This window comes from Sinocyclocheilus rhinocerous, unplaced genomic scaffold, assembly GCF_001515625.1.
Source record: "Sinocyclocheilus rhinocerous isolate Xijiao unplaced genomic scaffold, SAMN03320098_v1.1 scaffold5650, whole genome shotgun sequence".
Classification (NCBI taxonomy): domain Eukaryota; kingdom Metazoa; phylum Chordata; class Actinopteri; order Cypriniformes; family Cyprinidae; genus Sinocyclocheilus; species Sinocyclocheilus rhinocerous.
The window spans coordinates 107,820-112,912 of record NW_015648735.1 but is presented as its reverse complement, the minus strand read 5'-3'; the positions used below and the strand labels follow the sequence as shown (position 1 = coordinate 112,912).

The 5,093-nt window shown below is 39.1% G+C and overlaps 1 protein-coding gene across 1 annotated transcript in view; it reads left to right on the top strand.

Annotated features, from left to right (window-relative positions):
* The first annotated feature begins 4,144 nt into the window (after window positions 1-4,144).
* LOC107710218 (gastrula zinc finger protein XlCGF57.1-like) overlaps window positions 4,145-5,093 on the top strand; it is a 6,464-nt gene continuing 5,515 nt past the window's right edge. The window contains exon 1 of the mRNA XM_016514956.1: window positions 4,145-4,175. The gene's annotated coding sequence lies outside the window, so the exon portion shown is untranslated. The remainder of the gene's footprint in view (window positions 4,176-5,093) is intronic.

Below are 5,093 nucleotides of genomic sequence, written 5' to 3'. Positions count from 1 at the left end.
CAATAAATATGGATTGGCCATTAGCACTATAAACACATGATGTCTGTTTCATTCATACTGGACGCCAGAGGGCGCCCTCGCACAGAAAATCCACATATCCAGTCAGAGAAGTAGCGGAACTCATGACCCTCCTGGAAATCTCTTATATGGACAAAGGCATCGCTATTATAGCTGCAACTGAGTAAACAGAACATATAAACCTTTTGAATGATAAAACAAAGACAATAAACACTCGACTGCGACAATATAGTTTCTGTTATTCAAGTCATCTCTGGTATTTTCATAATAATTAAGTATATTTATAATCCATTGCTAATCGATGTATTCTTTTTAAAGTAGCCTATGGAACATATTTTCTGCCTCATTCTGTGACAAGAAGCCTCATCAGTTCACAAAAGGAAGCATTTGACTGGAGTTGTGGAGTAAAAAGGTTATTTTCTCTTTTGTTGGACAACAGGTTTAGAAATGTGAATAGAAGGGAGGTTTAGCTTTAGGCATTTTAATTTAAGCATGTTTAGCTTAGTTAACGGAAGGCTACCTGCTGCCATCAGATCAAGTGTAATTACTGCATTCACGCACTCCTCGGATGCTCTCGTTTCCCGAGTTGTGCTTTTAAGTCGGAATGTGAAAACAACATGGACACGCTCGTTACTACAAGGATTTGTTGGATTTGTATTATTAGAGCTTTCCGATTTGAGTTCACATGCGTTTTCTCAGTCGGGAAATTATTTTTCACGTGCGGTGCCGGTGATGATGCTTCTTACGTCCGTTTTGGAGAGCCAGAGGACAAATATTTCAATCGATCGCTCAGCCATGGCACCGAAATGAGGCACCGAAATCTGTGTTCTGATTCTGTTCTAGTACATACTGGTTACATGGGTACCGGTGCCATATTGGTACTTGGTTTCGGTACCCAACCCTACCCGTGATGCTCTTCCAGCGGACAGCTGCCTTGCCTCAAGAAGATTGGTGTTGCCTGCCACATGCCGCCTCCACTCACCTGGCTGGATGTCTTCGTCTGCGGTGGGGCTATCTGGTAAGGTGTACGGTATTGTATGGTGTTCCCTGGATTAGATGCATCAGTGTGGGTTAAGCAGTTGTGTAAAGCCACACAGGCTTTCACAATGTGTACTACATTGTCTGGGCTGCAGTCAATTGGTCGGGCAAAAATCCTCCACCGGGATGCCATGATGCCAAAGGTGTTCTCTATAATCCTTCAGGCCCGGGAATGCCGGTAGTTGTATACTTGCTGTGCTGTCGTGAGGTTGGAGCCTGTGGGATAAAGTGAGAGGGACATACAAACAGTGTGAACACTCATGGTGGTGTCTTTGATGCTACACAAGCATAAACTAATTGGTAATTAAATGTAACATTATAAATTATAAATGGTAACCTCAAAAATACAATTAAATATACCTATATACAGTTATTTACATATATACATAGGCTTAACTTAAACACCCACAACATTACAGCAACAAATTGATAATGTGGTTCATGTCATGCTGTTGTGACACACAGTATTATTGCAAAATATAATTTTATAACTCTTTTGTACATTCTGATAAACAAAAGACTTTACCTGGGAATGGGTGCATGAGATTTGGGAGCAGTGGGAAAGCTGTATCTGCAACAAACACATGCGGGTTGGTGACATCCGAGCCTGGCAGGGTGACTGGTCGTGGCAGCTCCAGAGTCCCGTTGATTAGCTTGCACCCATATATACTTTCTTTGAAGACGCCTCCATCGCTTTCACGTCCATAGGCCCCCACGTCTACCACCGTGAACCGGTAATGGGCATCACAAGCAGCCATCAGAACAACTGAGTGACTCCCCTTGTAATTAAAATAGTTCCAGCATTCCGGGGGGCTTTGATGGTGACATGCTTCCCGTCGATGGCACCAACACACAGTGGGAAGTTCCAGACTCTCCAAAAATCACGCGCTATGTATGTGCATCCACTGTGTCTGGGATGGAAAGGGGGAGAATTCCGGCTGCAGAGTGTCCCAAATGGCCTTGCACACCTCGGGAATAATCTTCGATACAGTGCAGCTGCTCAGTCTGTAACTTGCAGCCACACCGACCTGAGAACATCCAGTTGATTAATAGCGTAAAGTCACCGCTAACCTTTCCGCCACACTGATCGGAGCACTGTGTGTTCTTTTGTGCTGGATGCGTTCATCGATTCTGTGGGCCAGGAAATAAAATTTGGCGGCAGACATTTGAAAGTACTGATGGTGCTTCTCCTCGTCCATTGCACGCATCTCCTACACCAACATACTAAACTCCACCGCTTTGGTCCTGGTCCCATTCGTTGGCCGCACACACCACTTTCTTGCCCAACGTCTTTTTTTCTTCTTCTGTGAATTAGCAAAGTACAGCAGACAAAGAAGCTCTTCTTGCTGCATAGACGTCGCCATGTTTGTCTGTTCAAGCCAATCTACTGCACATGCGTGGAACACGTCAGCTGAGCGGACCGTTTCGGTAGTATAAATACAAGTAGTACGCGTCCGTGCTGTCCGCGTACGCGTCCGGATTGTGCACGCGGAAAGTATAACACAGGCTTTAGTGTGCCGTGGGTTTAGGGGGGGTAATTGAGAATGAATCGGGGAAAGTCACATTGCGATATGATTGGATGTGACTGGTTATGTTCGGTTGTGATTGGTTCATGTGATAAATCCTGCCTCTTGTGCGCATTCCGCGTTCGTGAATCAGTCTGAATGAACAATATAATGGTGTTAATGGGAAGACTAATTTAAAAAAGTAAGTAAACAACTCACACACTTAGATATAACCACGTTGCTACATGAAAATAAGACTTAAAATGGGCCGAAAACTTGATCTGTGGGAGTTTTTAGTGAGTAATCAGCTTGGTTAAATCTAAAGTAAATCTCTGTGTCTGTGACCAATATATACTGAGCTTTTAATTAATTAATAATTAAAAGTTAATTATTAAAAAGAATAGCTGAACATAAGTTCACAAATAAAATATATTATTGTTAAGTTATTTTTTTTGGAATATATGTAATATGTATAAAATGTAAAAAAACTAACTTGATGAGATTCATACATGGCTTAATAAATAGAATATTCATTACATTGTTAATGTAGCAATATAAAATAGATTTATTTTTATTTTTCTGATAGTGTAATGTTTATTTAACCAAGAAAATGGGACTCTGACATGAATTTACATTTGATATTAAAAAAATGCCTCCTCATTTCAGAACACCACTGATATATATATATAGTTCATTTGAGTAAAAAAATACTTAAAATGTGTATAAAATATCTAAAATGTTTAGATCATAATTATGATATTCCAAGAATCTATAGACGATATGAACGAAGCAAAGCATTCATTCAACCGATACTGAGTGCTATGTGTTTCGAATATAAATTGCGTGTGAACAGGACTTTTATTTTGGGCTGGCGACGTGACGTCATACGTCTGCGCCGCGCTCCTCTGGGCTGAAGGTTTGTGTTTTTAATCGTATTTGCGTGTTCATCAATATAAACAGTTCAATCAATGCTATAGTTTTTACATATGTTATACACATTACATTCACTTTTTTGTGTGAAAAAGGCACATCCACATATGAGCAACAGAAGAAGTGCATCTCATTTCGCTTCCTATATCGTGAATCAGTTTATCGTAATGAATTCGGCACTGATCTATTTGTAATGACAGAGGCGCACGATGCTTTACTGATTTGAAGCGCTCCAATCAGCACACGCTTTCGGCACCTGCTGGTCAAAACTGTGTAAATGCAACGAGATCACAAACATCATGTGCAGTGAGAACTTTTACAGACCCGTTGCATTTCTTTAAATGAAAACGTAATTTATTTTGTGTTCTGTTATCTTTTGTAGTTCTATTTTAGCGTGTTGGCTATTTATTTCATTTAAGACCATTGATTATTAGCACTCTAACTGACACCCATTCCAGTGCACTGACTGCCAAACCAGGGAGCTAGAGATTTAACATGGATTTATTTTTCTTTCTGTTAATTATTATACATGACAGAGTGTCCAAAGATGCAGAAAAACTCCTGGTGAAGCAACTGAGATCCATGTGACGAATAAAAAGATGGCGTTTATTAAGGAGGAGAGTGAAGACTTGAAGATTGAAGAAACATTCAGAGTGAAACATGAAGATACTGAGAAACAAACAGGTTAGTTTCCATTTCCAAAGCTGAACTCACATTACATTTACATTTAGTCATTATGCAGATGCTTTTATCCAAAGTAACTTACAAATGAGGACAATGGAAGCAATCAAAATCAACAAAAGAGCAATGATATACAAGTGCTATCACAAGTCTCAGTTAGCTTAACGCAGTACACGTAGCACCCATTCCAGTGCACTGACTGCCAAGCCAGGGAGCTAGAGATTTAACATGGATTTATTTTTCTTTCTGTTAATTATTATACATGACAGAGTGTCCAAAGATGCAGAAAAACTCCTGGTGAAGCAACTGAGATCCATGTGACGAATAAAAAGATGGCGTTTATTAAGGAGGAGAGTGAAGACTTGAAGATTGAAGAAACATTCAGAGTGAAACATGAAGATACTGAGAAACAAACAGGTTAGTTTCCATTTCCAAAGCTGAACTTACATTACATTTACATTTAGTCATTATGCAGATGCTTTTATCCAAAGCGACTTACAAATGAGGACAATGGAAGCAATCAAAATCAACAAAAGAGCAATGATATACAAGTGCTATAACAAGTCTCAGTTAGCTTAACGCAGTACACGTAGCAAGGTTTTTTTTTTTTTTATATAATAAATTTAAAAATATATATATCAAAACAGATAGAATAGAGCAAGCTAGTGTTAGAGGCCTCGGTTTATTTATTTTTTGCTTTTGTTAATTGTATAATAAATAAATAGAAAACAAATAGATAGAATACAAAAAGATTAGGAAAGCTAGTGTTATTTTTTTTTAAGAAAACAAGCAGTTAGTAAATTAATAGAGTTCAAGTCTAAAAGCTTGAACAAGGAGTTGTGAAGCATGTTCCGAAAGAAAGGGCCTGATCTTCTTGATGTTGAATAAAGCAAATCTGCAGAGAAGGATGTGTATGAGTGT